General features: G+C 42.2%; 1 long non-coding RNA gene across 2 annotated transcripts in view; it reads left to right on the top strand.

Moving 5' to 3' along the window:
- LOC111871690 overlaps nucleotides 1-19302 on the top strand; it is a 327857-nt gene that overhangs the window by 264910 nt on the left and 43645 nt on the right. Inside the window, exon 4 of one of the 2 annotated variants that reach the window (XR_002844085.2) lies at nucleotides 7417-7697. The exons of the other annotated variant lie outside the window; for it this stretch is intronic. This is a non-coding gene — a long non-coding RNA (uncharacterized LOC111871690). Of the gene's footprint in view, nucleotides 1-7416; nucleotides 7698-19302 lie in introns of those variants that run through there. 2 annotated transcript variants of the gene reach the window in all.

Below are 19302 nucleotides of genomic sequence, written 5' to 3'. Positions count from 1 at the left end.
GTGTCGTCATTAAAAATAACTATAAAATAACTATTATTTCTCTCACTGCTGACATTGTAATCTTGAAAAGCACTTTAACACAAGTAATTTCAGACTATTTCATAGATGAAATGAAGTTATTTTGTATTAATTTTGAAAATCTCGAATTCAATATCACGAACTGCATATTAAAAGCTTATGCGTGCTTCAGTATAAAATATAAAATTCAATAAGCTAAGCCTACTCGATTAGTGGGTTATTATTTCGAAGCGAGCGAGCAGAAAGCGTTTAGCATACCGTGTTGCAGAAGAAATGTTCACCGCTCTTTTTAACACCAGCGGAGTTTGAGCCTACCCAGAGCCGACATATACGCTGAATACCTCCAACGTAGTTCTTTTGACACGTTTCACAAAACCAGCCTTCATCATAACTGCCAGTACTGGACAGACTGGATTCATCAAAGTGTAAAGTTCCTTTTTGTCTGCTTCTTTCCCAAAGCGAGATCAGGATGATTCATTTGCTTTCTCTCGATCCTGCCATCTGGTGCTTGGAGGGAGAAGTCATGAGTAGAGTAGCTTTCGGAATCGTGGCTGCCTTCGGAAGTCAAATAATTCCTTTAACTGAAATAGAGAACTTTCGTCTTTACTTAATTCTTCTTCGCTAAGAGCAACTGATGGAATGCCCATACATGACGATCCAGGTGTGTCTAGGGCTCAGGCGACAGTTGGTCTTTGAAAATATTCAGATTAACCGGCCAAGCTGCGACCTGTGTGTCATTTGCCATCTGTGGGAACTCTTCTGTACTCCTTCCCGAGTACGCTTGCAACTTGTAACTGGGTCCCAGATTACCCTGAAAAGACTAGCAGCAAAGACACGGCTCCAGGAATTATTACACTTATAGTATAAAAACATGAATGAAAGGGGTTACATAAGAAATCTATATGTAAGTTGGAAGAGAGTATTAAAATAGATCTTAAACAGGATGTGTGTGTGAAATATTTTCATCTTGTTTGGGGCAGAGTTATTTTTTTTATTGCTAGTGGGGTGGGACTAAGTCCCTTGTACTGCGGCCACTTCTGGCCTATTGTACCAGCCCCAGATGACAGGTGATGGTGATTGTGGAGCAATTGGTGGAATGAAGATTGGCAGGGGACACCAAAGTACTCGGAGAAAACCTGCCCCAGCGCCATTTTGTCCACCACAAATCCCACTTGACCAGACCCTGGATCGAACCCGGGCCGCCGCGATGGGAAGCCAGCGACTAACCGCTTGAGCTATGGCGCGGCCCCCGGGGGCAGAGTTAAGTCGTGAACATCCCAAAGAAGTGTAGAATTTCGTAAAAGAAGAAAATGTTGGGTAGGCGAATGACTGTCAATCTTTTCCAAGAATGACTCTGTCCGAAGGGATTAATCATTATTTTTGTTAAGATGCTTCTTCTAAACTTCATGTTATATTAACGTCTGTTAGATTACTTAACGACTTATTATCAAACTGGCAGTTTATACGTCGCCCTTAGGGAGGGTGGTTGTGAAAGAGGAATTTCAAAGAAATTTGGAGAAAGATATTATGGACTACTTCAAAGTATGTACTACTACAACATATTCATGGAACCACTGAAGAATATCACTTGTCGCATGCCCGAGATTCGAAAATGTTATCCTCAGAATACAGGTTCACAGAATGACTATTAAATTAATCTACTAGTTAAAAAATTATGTGTTGAAAACTGAATAGAAAAGCCTTATTATCTGCTTATGTTGTATGAAACTCTTCTGTTTAATGATAAGATGTAAACGTTGCACGGTGCGAGGGGCTGAGACTCAGTTCATTTTGAATTAGTATCTTAGCTTTACACACACAAGCGCGAATACAGGCAGGCACACCCTCACAAGCATGAACGCACAAGCACACCTGTGCACACGGAAACAGGCAAGGGGGTGTGCAGCATGACACATTAACTCCGGAATTAGTGCGGCCCCCAAACTTATCTGTTCTCTTTCACTAAGTTCCACAGAACAACAGAACAACAGCCGCTCAAGTGATAAGGCAAGTCGTTATGTTTTACGTGACCTAAAGTTTTATCATCGTGTTCACAAGAGTTCACAATTGAACCCTAACCGTAGCCACTGAAATCCATGTCAAACCGTCACACCTCATTTCCTTAAGCTCCTTTTTAATATTATAGTTCCTTCTACACGTACATTCTTCAAGCGATCTCTTTCCTTCAGAACTTCCGAGTAAAGTGTTAAATGCGTTCTTTACCTATACAGCTGTTACATATTGAGCTCAACTCATACTCCTTGATTTGATAACTGTAATAAAATTTTGCATGAAGTACAAATTATGGAGCTTCCTTTTTATACGAGTACTAATTATCTGTAAAGAAGTACTGGTACGTTCTTCGTGTTACGTCATGTGGTGAGGAGGCTGCAAATGTGGTGGGCCGACGAAGACATAAGCTTACATGGCAAGAAGTTACAGATAAAATCACTACAACATCCATCAAATTCCTCAGTGTACTTTGAAACACCACCGGGCGCCATTAACTAATTAATGCGCAATTTACAAATCGACTTCTGCGCGCAATTAACACTAGTGAACATTTATATTGGACTTCCTATGTGGTCTAGTGGTCAGAGTTCCAGGCTACATAACCAGAGTTTCCGGGTTCGGTTACCGGCGCTACCAGATTTTTCTGAGAAGTGGTGGGTCTGGAACGGAGTCCACTCAGCCTCGTGAGGATAATTGAGGAGCTAATTCAAGGAGAATGCTGCTTCGGTCTAGAAACCCGAGATTAACGGCCGTGGGTGTCCGTTGCGGTGACCACGTGAAGCCCTCAATCCGCCAATTTGACACTTACTTAGCCTACAAGCGGCGGTCGCTTGCGGACTCAAGCCACTGGGTTTGATTTTTTTTTTTTGTTGTTTCAACATTTGTATTGCGTTGATTTGTCTATGTGTAAATTAAAGATACATACTGTCGCCCCTTTTCTAATTTTTGACAAAAGGAACCCGTTTCAAAAAGTGCATTTTGGGTGTGTTGACTCTTTACCTTCCTATGAAACTTCACACGTGTATCTAGCGTGCTCCACTAATAACCTTCAGCAAACTGAAAGTTAACCATAGCTCTCGCTTTGATACTATGCTGTAAATTTATTTATGGTTTCTTTAACGATATTAAAATTTAAAGGGACATGAAATGCGGTGGTTTGGGCCTAGTTCAAGGGACTACTTCTGTATTTGGCTGTAGAGTACGAAGAAAATCATGAAAGCCCTCAGTGATGTCAGCAGTTCTCCGAGTCTACATTTGAACCAATGTCCTGCCGACTGTTGTCCTCTCAACCATCACGTTCGGTCCATAGTTGAATTGTCGAATTGTGCAGAACAAATACGCTACATGGACAAAGCTGCTCAAATTTCAGGGTTCACATTTTGAGATAACATGTATGGACTCTCTATTTGGCGGAGCAGGTGCCAGTTTCGTCACAGACATTCGCACTGCCGCCATGTTGGTTGTTATTCGTCATAAGAAAATAATAAGTAGCAAATTGAGTAGGTTAGTATGAGGTACATACCAGGTTTCAAGACAATGTATTCGTACTGTCACATGTCCAGTGTTCCGTGACTAATAATAAGAGTTTCTGGATTGGATGATTGGATTTATTGGCACTTCTTTACACTTACTATCAGTTATAACGGCTCATAATCAATGACTGCTTAAGATACGCTCCTTTGTGCTGCTCTACGAGTGTATTCTCTTCTGTTGTGACTCATTTGGTTCTGGTTTACGAGATCATTTCCTCAGCTTCCGTTGTCCGCTGGTTAACTCTCCAGAGCTGAACACTGAGCTCTCTCACGAATGTCAAATGTTTCAACTGTCTTGAACTGAACTGAACTTAACCCTCCTTTTGTAACTTCGAGGCGAGCCGAATATAAATGACAATCTCCAACAGTTCGTCCGTTACTTCGTTCATTCTTTGCCACAGGAATGTGCTTACTGAACCGTTGTCTAGCAACGGATTATTCCGTGTCTGTTCCTCTCCGCGGGAACATGTATTTTAACTTCGTGGCGAGTCGTTGTCTATGAATTGACTATTCCTGCTTTCAGGCGTCATGTCACAGTATTAATTGGTATACTTTATTGTTTAGGATAAATAAGTGGGTATGATTATATGCTTGCGCTATAAGGGAAATAGTCAAAAATGTGGCAATCTGTAGTCAAATAATGGATTATTTAAATGTCTACACTAGTATAACTGCCTCACCTTCCCGGCCAGTCCTAGTTTTCAAAAGATGTTGCACTGTAACGACAGACAAAAGCATTACACCTCTGTTCAACTTGCTTCGATACACATATCTGATATTAACGTCAGCTGAAGAGGAGAAACAACACCACGCAGCCTTAATGCGCAGAGACAGGTCTGGGCCGCGCTGCTAGATGGAAACATAGAAAAGAGACTCCTGAAGAATAGGGGGCAAAGAAAAGGAAGACGAGAAATGATAGTAAAATGTACGCGAGGAATTCTGTTTATGCTATTTTCGTAATTTCATAGGGATTAAATTTACAAGGGTAAGAAGGGTATATACACACGATCCCTATTAAATTTAAATGAAAATTTAATGAATGGAGAACAAACCTTAAGTTGGGAGAAGTTGCAAATGGAATTCAGAATTAGTTAGGTCGACTACTGCACGCCTGGTGTGAGCCAACGTCTATATCTTGGAGGAAAGCACAGAGACAGGCGCGATACCCATCTCTCTCGACTCAGCGAACAACTGAGTGAGCCTAGTTCCTACCTCTGCAACTCCACTCCAGTGTTGGAGAGCTCTATGTTTTTATAAAATGACACTAAATCATTACTTATTATTAATCCTGTTTAATTTGAATATGATATATAATAAATATAGTATTCATGATGATGTTGGCATGCATATGGACCTCCTCATTATGCGTGAATTTCATGCTCTTCGAGTAAGGAAGGCTTTCTCCTGTTGTGAAAATACTTAGCGTATTAGTCTGAGGGGCCAGTCACGGTAGTGGAGCGGTCTAAGGCATGCACTGTCTTCGCTCGCTCGGAAGCCGGGATCGTGGGTTCGAATCCCACTCAGGATATTATGTTTAGTGTTTGTGTATGTGGGTGTGCGTGCGTTTTCCTATGTTTGTGTACAGGTAGAGGCCTTGCGACGAGCTGATCACCCGCCCAAGGAGTCCTACCATATGTGTAAGATCTAGAAAAACCGAAGTGAAACGGAGAGTTTCATGGAAGTAGGCCAAGGTCCAAATTGGGGCTGTAGCGCCAAAAAAAAAAAAGTAGTCAAAGAGAATTAATCACTGAATCTTAAGACTAGATCTGTGCAAATAACTTGAGAAAATTACGCATTAAAGAGAATCGTAATTCGTACTCTACACCAGTATTACTACCGTGATAAAGCTAATGCTGACAGTATGGAAGAGACGATCTATCTTGAAGATCCTGAGTTAGATTCCGAGCAGTGTCTTCAATAAAGATATTAGAACTCTATTGAAAATCTTAATATTGCAATATTGTATTCACATATAAAATTGTGGCTTGATCACTGGAACCTGCTAGTTGTATAGAGGGACAATAGACGGGGTTTTCATTGGTTAAGTGGATTTACTGGATTCTTATAGAACGTAACTACAAGTAACTATAGCGCTATCGCTAATTCACACGCTCTGCAATTCACTACAGCACACACTAAGTCTTTTCAGTCTGCTATGTCTTCACCTGCTGTCGCCTGGTAACGGTTTTCAACGCCCTAGATCGCTCAACTTCCGTGTTCATGTTCTTACTGTCTGGCGACTGTCCCACAATTAACTAAATTCTAGAACTGTCCTGCTTAAAACACGTAGGCACGGACCTCACAGAAAACACATCTCCTGACAATTCTTCTATTGCTGCGTCACGCAGCTCTCGAAGGTATCCCATAGATAACACCGCTTCCCAGTTAATCCATTGGTGCACGTTAGAAAACTGTTGCCTAACAACGGATGTTGTTTGCAAAGTTATTACTTAGCAACGGGTCTACATGCTATAATACTCTGGTGTAAATGTTAAGTAATTATGAATGTATTCTTAGCTTAATTTTAAAGACGTAATTTCATACACAATTTGTTTTATAAAAACCATTTGTACAGCATGTTTTTCATTTTTGTAGATTTCTTGCCGCACTTTATGTTACAAGCTTTCAGTAAGGCTCACTGTCAGATTGTTCCAACAATAGATATTACAGTGCATAATTTCAATTACAGTGTGCTAACAGCCTCCCGATATTTCCCTTCCTGAATATTTCACTTTCAGAATCAATATTGTTAACAGGCAAAAGGTAAAGCTACCCCTGTAACAGGCCGCGGAGGCCCATAGGGTACTGAGACGTCGAGGTTCCCATATCTCCTAGACAATCGGCTCACAGATGGCGGTAAGGTTGTCAGCCTTACGATTCCGCCGCCCTTTACCCCCCAGGAATTTTCCTGGTACTCATTTCTATTAAAAGTTGAATCGACCCCAGGGCCATTTTACAGCTGGATGAATTACGTAAATTAAAAAGAAGATCAATGACCTCATTGGGAATCGAACTCTCGACCTTCCGGGCTTGTAGCATAGTGCCTCAACCAACTTGGTCATCGCGTGACCCTCGATATTATTAGTATCCCTAATTAATTAAAATGCTTAATTTCCTGATACAACTGTAATTTATTTGTTAACAAACATCTTAAAATATTAAAATTTCTTTCAAATTCGCAAATATTTAATTACAATTCTTTAAATATTAAAATTCTATTATTATTTTATTGTAATTCCATATCCACTTAGAGACAACGCCTACATACAGGCTTATGTTACAAAATAGTTGTTCTTATATACATGTATATATATCTTATGAAAAGTTCACTTTCTGTTCATCTTAGACTTCGAAAGTTTTTCTCAATCCATTTTTTGCCTTGTTTGTGTGTTTATAGGAGCTAAACTTATACTTATTTAGCTGTGGTGACATGTTCATTCCAATTCATTTTCTTACAGATATATTCCTGTGTAGGAAGTGCATGGCTCTGTATTCTGTTTTTGCCTATCTCCCGAATACACTCTCNCTGCTTTACCGTTTCTCACGGTGTTGTCGCTTGCAGATTTCTTATACTTTTTCTTCTACCCTGAAGATGGGGGCGATACGTTCCTCCGAAACGTCGGTTAACACCACATATACACGGTGCCAAATCCCAGAAGACTGCTTTCTTCAAGAAAAAAAAATCGTTCAATATTTTATGTACTTGAAGAAAAGATTTCCTGATACGTACTCTAGAACACGCACTGAATCTTGAGTGTGCATATACATATGCTCTGTTCAATGATATGCTTACATAATGCGTTATTAATATCGCTTGTTTCAGAACACTTAACGCTTTTCGTTTCTCCTTCAGGCAAACCACCACGCACGGCATGGAGAGACGTACACGGGTTCGGATAGTTAGGGCAACGTGCAACAGATGCCGTCAGCGCAGCGATACGAAATCAAGTTGCAGAGACAGCTGTAGCAGCTCTTCACAATGTGGTTACTTCTTATCGCTGCGTATTCCTCTTCACTCTTAGCAATATTCATATTTCAGTGATATTTTAAAATAACTGGATATTTTTAAGATGCAGTTGAATTACAGTACGTAAGAGAGAATATGCTTTAAATATACAAGTTTATAATATGTGACTTCCTGTCGCACACATGAAAAATTGAGAGGTGTGTAAACCTAACTGACAGACACGGGTTAGAAATTGGTATTATTAACATGGATCTTAAATAAATACGGTGTGAGTGCATTCATCTGGCTTCGGATAGGGAGCAGTGGCGGACTTTTATGAACAAGTAATCAACTTTCGGGTTCCATTAATGACAGGGAATGTACTAACCGGGACTCTACCAGGTACTCAAGGACGCTGTTGGTAGAGCTCATTAGTTGGTTTGGTCAGTTAGTTGTCGGCAACGATAAATCGAATGTTCAAGAAATGGAGCATGAAGATGTGAATTATATAAATATGGCTTAAGGTGTGGGTCCAATGGTGGTTTATTGCAAACATGGTAATTGACGTACAGATTTCATAAAACAAAGGGAATTTATTATTTTAGTTAGAAACTTTTGGACCGCCTCTGTGGTTTAGTGGTCAGAGTTCCTGGCTACAGATCTAGAGGTCCCGGGTTCGATTCCCGGCGCTATCAGATTTTCTGAGAAGTAGTGGGTCTCGAACGTGGTCCGTTCAGCATCGTGAGGATAACTAAGGAGCTATTTCAAGGAAATAGCTGCTCCGGTCTAGAAAACTGAGACTAACTTCCATGGGAATCCTTTGTGCTGACCACGTAACATCCTCTATCCTAAAAAAGATGGCACTAACTTCGCCGACAAGCGGAGGTCGCTCAGTCGGTATAGTTCGTTTGCGGATTATAGGCCACGGAGTTTATTTTTTTGACATTGTTAGGATCTCAAGAAGGACTCTGTTCTGTGATGTTAGCTATAAGACACGTTGAATGATGGTAAAGTTACTAGACCTATATGACTTAGCACTTACAAGTTCCACGGTCCAAAATCCATCTTATAAGCTGTCAATTGCTACTTCGTTGATATGGCAAACATTTTTAAAAAAGTCTGAAGATTGTTGACCAGTTTTGCAGTCACCATTGTCCTATCTTGAACCGGACGAATCTAATTTCCCCGAGGTCAGTTTTTGTTATTATCCTCAATATACGCTTATCTTTCAGTAACTTAAGGAGTAAGGTTTAATATTTTATGTGTGAAGTCTTTTCTCACAAAATCTACATATGTACACACATACTCACTTCCAGGTAATGCCGAAGTCAAGAAAATGTGGATCTATACACCCATTCCCCCGTACGCTTTCATGGCGTAGTGCTTAATTACTTAAGCACAGGGACAAATTTACCTCTTTACCTTACATACATACCCTACACAATAGCACAAAAATTTGAAATCACTTTAAAATGTGTAGGGATTAAAGAACTGTCTCCGACATTCGCTTCCACAAGACTCTTTAACAAAATAAATCTTTCACATTAGAATCCTTCAGAGCCTTTACACTTAACGACATAACTCACCTTTCAGTAAAGCTATTCGGAACATGCAACGTTTCAGGTCTCTTGGCATGAGTTCTGAACCCACACGGTTATGTGTCAATGAAAGCCAAAGAACGAATTTTAACATTAACTATTTTTATTTTTTACTGCCTGTATAGTCTCTTTATCTCTTGTCTCTGATTTTCAGTTTCATGATCACTTTACAGGCGGTAGGGCTCCTTGGACAAGTGAACAGCTCGTCGCAAGGCCTCTACCTAATCGCAGGACAGCACAAACACAGAACAAAAAATATACACACCAAACAGCCATGCCTTATGTGGGATTCAAACCCACGATACCGATTTACGAACGAGGGAAGAAGGTACACGCCCTGCACCGCTCGGTTACAGTGCTTGGCCATTAACTCGTTTAGAAAGTCAATATCTTCAGTACTAGGCTTGCATAAATACCTACTTTCGTGGCAAGAAACTCAGCTCTAAGGGCCTTCTCAGACACCGACTTCTACCAGTGAGATAAATTTTAAAGAGTATGCTTCTGTACTCAAGTACGTCGTCCCACGAGAGGTTGTGGCAGAAATGTTCATATTCGTCATATTACCCTGGAGCTTATGTGTCCCACCGCACCCATTTGAACAGCGTTAGAATTTGATCATCCACATAAAAATGTCGCGTGTTTCCTAGGCAACGTGACAAGAAAATTTTGTGGGTTTCGGATTTGACGAATATGTTTATTGGATTATAATCCAATAAACATATTTATAAACATAATTATCACTCGGTTACACTCACTATTACAATTATTCTCCATAACGTCCTTTTAAACGAAGCGACCTGATTAGTCCATCGTCTCTCTGCGTTGGTTCCTCAGCTTTTATACTTGCACCGCTATTCTCGGTGAAGTGACGTGGCTCTTCGTCCTTCGAAGCTGGACCGACTCCTGCTCTAGTCGAAGCTGGACTGACTCCTGCTCTAGTCAAAGCTGGACTGACTCCTGCTCTAGTCGAAGCTGGACTGACTCCTGCTCTAGTCAAAGCTGGACTGACTCCTGCTCTAATCGAAGCTGGACTGACTCCTGCTCTAGTCAAAGCTGGACTGACTCCTGCTCTAGTCGAAGCTGGACTGACTCCTGCTCTAGTCGAAGCTGGACTGACTCCTGCTCAGTCGAAGCTGGACTGTCTTCTGTTCTAGTCGAAGCTGGACTGTTATATCCTACACTCGGGTTGAATATAAAAAGCTATGTCGAAGTGCTCAGTTTCGCTGTTGTCATGCAAACGACTCTCTCGTTGTTACAGAAATACCTCTTTATTTATGGGCTTTGTTTTAATGCAAGTGCCTCAAACAATTCGTTACTTAGGCATTCCTAGCCGTTGACCAGCGATGGACATCTTAATAGTCCGGTCTTCCTGGCGGCAAGTCACAATAACATTCGGAAATTTCTCAATTATGAAAATTCCCCTTTATGTAATTATGTCTAGATATTTGTTACGTCCCCTCTGTTAGGCCCAAACATCATCTACAATTTTCACTTTAGGAAAGTAGTTATGAAAATGGAAAATGAGGAACCGGTCTATAGAAAGGATATTAATGCTTGAAGTTTTCTTAGTTTCTCAGTTGGTATGAATATATATTTTCTGAAATGCTCTTCCATCAAATAAAATGGTACTTAATATATCCTAGTGTGGAATTTTAAGAAAGAAATAAATATATGAATCCTATGCATGCAACTGGCAAGGGTTCAGCCAAAGAGATTTGCCACCTCAGAACGCCTTTCTACCAATCGGAATCCATTACGAGATTTCTGAGGACTGGCAGTGCCAATGTTACATTCCTCCCGTCTATAATGACAAAGTAAAGAAATGCTGGCACTCAGACATCAGCTTCATTAAATTAGAGTGTTATAGTCGTTAAGAATCAAGCTCAAAGCGACTCCACACTTCTGAAGGTCTTCATACGCTTTCCACCTCAAGAGCTGTTTAACAATGACTCGGAGGCGTCAAAATAATAGAAGACGGCGAGAAGGAACGTATGGGATCGGAGAAAATATTTGTACATATCCGGTGCACTCTCTGGGTGCCAGATTTCACTTTGTCTCTAGCCAGGCCTGTGTTACAGATGAGTCTGCTAGCTGCAGGGAAACGGTCCGGAATTTGTTCTGCCGGACGGGAAACTCAAATCATGTCATGCCATGTTTAATTTCTTTGACCCAAGATTCAACTGCAGGCGCATTATGTTTATCACTGCTCTGTAAAGAATTACACTTCTCGGTGCCTCGTTATTAGTTTGTTAGCTGCAGTCCCTCAACATCATAGGTTGTATTAGTTTTCCTTTGGCGCTACAGCCCCAATTTGGGCCTTGGCCTACCTCCACGAAACTCTCCTTTTCACCTTGGGTTTACTAGATCTTAGACATTCGGGTAGAACACCTTCGGTGGGTGATCAGCTCCTCGCAAAGCCTCTACCTGTACAGAAGCACAGAAAAACGCACACTCACACAAACACTAAACATCCATGCCCTGAGTGGGATTCGAACCCACGATCCCAGCTTCCGAGCGAGCGAAGACAGTGCATGCCTTAGACAGCTCGGCTACCGTGACCGGCAGTGTATGAGAATAATATATAAGAATTCAGTTCGTACCTCACAGGAAACATCCGAACCCACGATCCCGGTTTCCAAGCGAGCGAAGACAGTGCATGCCTTAGACAGCTCGGCTACCGTGACCGGCAGTGTATAAGAATAATATATAAGAATTCAGTTCGTACCTCACAGGAAACATCCGAACCCACGATCCCGGCTTCCGAGCGAGCGAAGACAGTACATGCCTTAGACCGCTCGGCTACCGTGACCGGTCATAAGCTATATTAAACCGAAAGAAAAGATGGTTAATTAATTATAAATTAGAGAATGTAAGCCTATGGAACGAAGTAAAATATTACAAGAAGCTACTCCTGTACGATGTATATGTTTGGAGGGACTAAATATCGGTCTCCGCATGTAAATCGAATCCAGAACCATCCGAATATGGATCGAGAATATGAAGCTAACTGCGGCAATCAATGTACAGTCTTATGGAAGTGGGCACAGATAAAGTTGCCCCACTGTCTAACACAGCACCGTAAAGCAAATGGAACGCGTCTAGATGAAACTGCAGAAATTCGGGATGTCGACAATAGATGGAATCGTTTTCACTATCCGGCAGCTATCTCGCCCACGAAACGAGTTTTGGTGTCCATTGCTGGTGGGCCAAGGACCGTTCCAGACAGAGGTACATCGAGAATTGTACTTCGATAGGAAGATAAGGTGGGTCCAACAGTTAATCCCTGGATAGTCCCAGGTCTCCATGCAGTATTATCGGGAATTTTACTCGCATTTAAGATAGGTGGGTCCTAGAGCCAGTCTCTGCAGAGTTCTATCGGGAATCATACTCCCACAGAAACTAGGGGCGTCCCGGGACCGATTTCTGTATGGTCGTGCAGGGAATCATACTCCCATAGAAACTAGAGGCGTGCCAGGACCGGTTTCTATATGGTCGTGCAGGGAATCATACTCCCATAGAAACTAGGGGCGTCCCAGGTCCGGTATCCATGCAGTTTCGTTGGGAATCATACTCACATTTAAGATAGGTGGGTCCTAGAGTTTGTTTCTACAAATTTTTCTCTGGAATCGTGCTCTAATAGAAATTGTGTCTGTCCAAGACGTGGTCTGTACACAGTTGTGTCTGCTTCTCTATAGGAGGTAGGGTTGGTTCTGCACACCACGGTAGGAAGCTTAGGGTCTCGGAGACGGTTTGAACACGGCTGTGTTAAGCATCATATTCAAATATGAGGATAGTTGTACTCGAGAGCCAGTCTTTATACAGAGTTTTCCGGTAAGAACTAGTTAGTACCCAGCGCCTAAGACTTGAGGTGGGCCCCAGGGCCCCTGAATCATCATGACTGGAGGCCATATGGTACTCAGAGCAGGTCTACGCGCAGCTATGTTGGGAGCGACGCCCCGGTATACTAGCTCGCAGACAGTCGCTTCACTGACCGAGTTTATACAGGCTCGTTCGCTGGGTAGGGACGCGATTCAGGTCACAGGTCGAATATAACTTACTTTCAGAAAATCTAAAGACATTCACTGGTGAGCGGGCCCAAGCATCTTTTGTCACTTCTTTTAAAGTCTAGACAAAATCACATAGCCTGCTCTTTTATATTACAATTCAGTTTCCAACATCGCTGATATCAAAACCTGTCCTTGGACAAGATTCTGAAACATTTATATGCATTCTCTATTCTCAAGGTCCCATTTCTCTAAGACAAATCTGCATGTATTTCTTCCGCCTTGCCCTCGGCATTCCGAATGTCCTCTTAAAGGTTTCCCAACGAGAATTCTGTAAGCCTATAAATATTTATCTCTCGTCCGAAATATCTTTAGGTCGTACATATGATTTGTAGGGTGTACAGATCACGATTTTCTCTGTTACGTGATGCCCTGAACAAACCCAACCCTTTACCTCCCTCCCCCCTTTCTCGAGTTACGGAGAGGAGGTGTGGTCGTTCTTACAGATGCAATGAACATCTGAAAACCTAAAAGAGCAGAATCCTCATTGAGAAGCTGATAACTGTTCAGCAAAATTCAGAGTGTCCCCGCCTCTTATGGAGCCCGAAATTCCAAAACTTTATTTACAAGAACTCTGCAGTAGACCGCAGTTGATAACAAATAAATCGATTCCATATCATCACATCAAATTTGTCTATGATCCAACTTACTACTTTCCACATTATATGCCTTGGTTTCCCAAACTATCGCTTTTCTTCATAATTTCTGACAAAGATTTTACGTGTATTTGTTATAGCCTTCACGCGTGCTACACGTCCAGCTAAACTCTCCTCCTTTCACTTCATTATCGTAACATGATTTGAAACTTCATTACTTTCTTTACATGAAAATCTCCACATCTGAAACAAATAAAATGGAAAACAACTAGTATGAACACAACTGTGATAGCTAATGAGCGACTTAAATTTGTCGGTTGTCAAAAAGGAGCTCGTACAAATTTTGGCTTAGAATTCTTTCCGAGATATACGTAACTACTTAGCAGCGATTTATAAAATAAGGGGAAATAATTGTTACACTTGCACAGTCTTAATGCATTTTTCCTTGCGTTTCGCGAAATATTCCCGCTGTTGATGGAGGAGAAATGTAAATATATTTCATAAGTAGTTGTGGGCACTCGCAAAGGACGAGCTGTCGGGGAGTGTTTGCATGGGGGACTGACGACTCCTCGAGGAAGAAAAAAATAAATCTTTTACCGAATGTTGCACAGGGCCTTCCACTCGAACCTACCAAAGCAACAGGGTGGTTTAAGTGTAAGGATTGTATTTAATCTAGCTTAGGATATGGTCCACTTGGGGGGGGGTGATAAAACTCCGTGGCTTTTAGTCCGTAAGCGAACTATACCGACCGAGCTACCGCAGCTTTTCGGCGAAGTTACTGCCAACTTTTGCGGATGGAGGGTGTAGCATCGTCAGCACAACGGTTCCCCACGGCCGTTAAACTCGGTTTTCTAGACCGGAGCCGCTATTTCCTTGAAATATTTCCTCAGTTATCCCCTTGAGGCTGAGTGGACCCCGTTCCAGACCCACTACTTCTCAAGAAATCTGGTAGCGCCGGAAATCGAACCCAGGGCCTCTGTATCTGTAGCCAAGAACTCTGACCACTAGACCAGAGAGGCGGTTGGGGGGTGGGGGTTGATATGAACATAATAATGAATGTAAGATTTGAGTTGCTCACCCCGGTGGTCATAAAGATTACTATCTTCTGGGATATAACATCGTGTAACTAGTTGAAAGTCAACCGACGTTTCGTAGAGACATATCGCTTCCATCTTCAGGGTCAAATCCCCACAGCGAGATGCCAACGTGAAAGCGGGTGTTAAACTGGCTTGCTTGAAAGTCAACCGACACTTCGGAAGTACATATTTCCTCCATCTTCAGGGACGAATAAACGAAGAAAGATACCATCATGGAGATTCCATAAAATGCGGTGAATTTCTTGGTCACCTGAGCAACTGTTAGCTTGTAAATAGGACTCTTATCCTTCAGTAGTTTAATATTTAAGATATCAAAGGCATTTCAATGAACCTTACAACTTAGGTACAAATTAATTATGTAATTTATGTATATCAAGCTATGTGTGCGATCCACAGCTATGGACACGTTAGGAATTTCATAACTTAATGAGAAATCTTCCCAAACTCTTGTCCAGTCCTCCACAACGTTTGTTGCAGACACCGAACTAAAAGCTGATGAAACACGACGAGTAAATTGGAGTGATAACGTGGACAAACAAGCGGACACAGTCTCCCCGTTCTGAAAACCGCGTCACGTGACTGCATGTTATACATATAAGAAAGGTTCAAAACTGACTGTCATCTTCAATACATACAGCATAAGTTTATTTTCGTTCATTCACTTAGGTGTGGTCATAACATGCCATGAGAGTCAACTGCATAGCCGTATACTGCAGTCACAGTGTTGACTTCTGTCCAGTTTGACATGTGCAGTATATGTCTCTTAATATATTCTTGAGATGCGCGGTCCAACGCTCGGACGCTCTTGGGTCGGGCGGCGCCATGCCGTCCCCCACCTGACCGCCGGCCAGTAGTCCGGCCAGACGCCCCCTCTCCGGACCGGCTTCGATCAGCCAGCCCACTAGCGTCGTCATGGCAACCCGTCATTAAGGGATCGCCTTATCATAACCGGCCATCTTTGTATGTTGTGTTGCCAAGAACCGGCTACATCGCTTGTCTTCACATATTGGACTTGTATCGTCGGCAGAACTGAACTAGCAAAAACAGGAAAATTCTTATTACTCTGTCGTAATTTAACTAATAATGTTTCTACAGTTGTGTAGGTCATATAGCTTAAAATTGATAATTGTGAATGATGAATTGGGAAGAAAAGAGTTACAATAGGTTTTGAGGTGCTATCCCAGAATTCGGCTGCAAGGAAAACGCCTAACCAGCCTATGAAATATTCTGAACTCCGATAGGCCAGCGACGTACACCCTTGATACTAACAGCGTCGTTAAATAACCAACTTAAAAAGGACTCCTACTGACATTCTTAAGGCAATCATAAAACTGAACCTAGGCTTTACTTTCCCATATACAATTTTAGGTAAGTGAAGGAAACTGTTAAATCGTGCATCAGATGTTCTCAGTACTTGCACTACTACTACTACTACTACTACTACTACTACTACCACTACTACCACCACCTCAACTACCGCCAACATCGCCACCACTACTGCTACTACTACTACTACTACTACTACCACCGCCACCTCCTCCGCCACTACTACTACTACTACTGTGACTGCCACCACCGTCACTACTACTGCTGCTACTACTACCGCTACCACCTCAACTACCGCCAAAATCACCACCAATAATAATGCCACTACTACTACTACTACTACCACCACAACCACCACCTCAACTGCCGCCAACATCACCACCACCAATACTGCCACAACTACTACTACTACCAACGCCACCAGTACTGTCACTACTACTACTACTACCACCTCCACTACCGCTGCTTCTGCTGCTACGCCAATTTATTTGCGATAAAGAAACCTTCTCTGAATTATATATAAGAAAGTAATCGTTATTAAGAATGGTCTATCCAGACACCGTAGCTAGCCAATATGAAGTCTTTTGCGGGTCACTTCCTGCTTGATGGTCTTATTTTACTCTTGCTTCCACGGGAGACTTTATAGCGGAGACCTCTTCGGGCATCCACACATAGCCTATATTCAAAAACACGTCTTAAATATTCCACACAAGCTGTTTCAGTCTTTCCTACACCAGTTCTACCTAAAGCCTAGATTTCAAACAAGAGATTTATTTAGTTAGTTAGTTAGTTAGTTATTGGAGAGGGTGGGTTTCCCCATGCACTGAGACCTGTATTGGTCCATTGTGCTTCCCTCTATGATTTCTACCAGTCTCTATATCCTACCGGTACTGGTGCTTACCATCAGTCCCGCCCAGCCAGCGAGACCGGCTCTACTAGCTGAGAGGTATCTATAATGCTTCCCCCGTCTACCAGAGGTATTAGAGACTGCTGTTGGGCGGGAAACGTCCGTTAATTTGGCTCAGTGACCTCCTTTGGAGATATGAGGTTTTTTTACGCACCTCCGCCGGGTATTTGAACCCGCGTACTACGAGTCATGAGGTGGGAACGTTACCTCTAGACTACGGAGGCCGCTTGGAGATTTACATATATCAAATAGAGACTTCCAGAACCTGGTAAAAATTTAGATTAGTTTCTCACTTAAACCTGAAGATAAGAGAGCAGAAGGAATGACATCATTAAAAGTGGACAATGGAAAAACAGGGTGGGAAGTTGTGAACTGAGTTCATCTGGCTCAATATGGAGATCAGTGGTGGGCTCTTATGAACACGGCAATGAACATTTGCGTTCCACAATTATCGGATTATTCCTTGACCAGCTGCTCGACCGTTAACTTCTCAAGAAAATGACTCTGAAATTTTAGTTAATTTTAGTACGAATAAACCTCTGACTTCCTTTGAGAAATATTGGTTAAATTTAACCTGTAATCAGCGCAATACATATTGAGAACAATCGGTCATCGACTGATATATTTGATTATTCTGAAGCGTGAAGACGATATTCGGAGAGTCAAACGTAAATGAGACGTAATTTCGTAAACATCCATCAATTGGAAAGGCTTGAGATTTCAGTTGGGTCTACTTAATAGGCTGTAAAAAGACAACTTCCTTCATACAAAGGTAAAGGCACTTTATTCTGAGGCTCAATTTTTGTCAACACTGGAACAGTGGATTGTTCTTGCCTTTGTTCAACTGACAATGATCAATTATTAGGGAACAAAACTTTCCCGCTCTATTCTTTCCATGTCAGTAATAATCCTTGACATTCGGATTTCAAAAAACACCTCCTCCCCTTTTCTGATTTGAATACCACTTCCCTGTGCGTGACGTCACATATGAGTGTGTCCTATTTCTCGATCCACTGTCGTGGAAACTGCTATATGCTTTGTATATAGAACAGCCACAGGGTATGGAAGTAGCTTTCTATGTACGTCATTTGTTTCTAGCTCTTTTAATGGAATTTCTCTAGCGCCGTGTTCGATTCATGTCGGCTGGGTCTATATATACACGTCTCCTGGCTTTAATGCCACTTTATAAATTCTGGAGTAAAAGCAACCGAGGGAAAACACCCCCTCCCCTTAGTCCCCCTTTTCAGACTTTACAAAGTCAGTGGAATGTGAAAAATATATGACGTTTCACCTGAAGTTTAATAACTTATTTGCATAGCCGTTGAAACTCTTTTGAGTGCGAAGCTATCCATCCGGCAGTCTACTCCTGGCAAGTATACCACCCGTCACAGGAAGAACGCTCGCGCGAATGGGGCAAGAAGAAGAGAACACGAAAACCGAGGCGCGCAGTGCGGTAAGAGTAAAATATTTCGGAAAATCGATATTCTCCTCGCATGATGTTTAAGTTGAGTAATGACAGGTATACTGATAGGATCCATGTTATTGCTGTTGCAGTATTCATTAATTAACCAAGCTCTACGGGAGTGACCGCTCCATAGCTCAAGCGGTTAGTCGCTGGCTTCCCACAGCGGCGTCCTGGGTTCGATCCAGGGTCTGGTCAAGTGAGATTTGTGGTAGACAAAGTGGCGCTTGGGAGGGTTTTCTCCGAGTACTTCGGTTTCCCCTGCTAATCTTCATTCCACAAATTGCTCCACAATCACCCTCACCTATCATCTGGGGCTGGTACAATAGGCCAGATGTGGCCGCAGTCCAAAGGACTTAGTCCCACCCCAATAAAGAATAAGCCCTACGGGAAATACGGGAGGTGAAACACCTCAGTGATTATAGCGACTAGGCTATTGGTTTGGTAACTTAGGAATCGAGATTCGGTTCGCAATAGATTCAACACAGTGTCCAGGCCAGTTCTGGGGTCCATTAAGCCTCCTATCCGTTGTATAGAGAGGAGCTCTTTCCCTGGGTTGAAGGGAAGGGGCGTGAAGTTGGGTCCTCCTTTTCGTCTAGTGCCGAGGTTAAGAATGTGTATACTATACATGGAGTCCCCGTGCGTCTTTGCAGCAACAATTTTTTTACCTTTATCTACAACGCACACGAGCAGGAATAGCGTAGTCGGTATAGCAACTGGCTGCGTGCTGCACGACCAAGTGG

This window comes from Cryptotermes secundus, unplaced genomic scaffold (genome assembly GCF_002891405.2).
Source record: "Cryptotermes secundus unplaced genomic scaffold, Csec_1.0 scaffold428, whole genome shotgun sequence".
Lineage (NCBI taxonomy): Eukaryota > Metazoa > Arthropoda > Insecta > Blattodea > Kalotermitidae > Cryptotermes > Cryptotermes secundus.
Note: the sequence above shows the minus strand (reverse complement) of the source record. Positions and strands in the feature narration are given on the sequence as shown.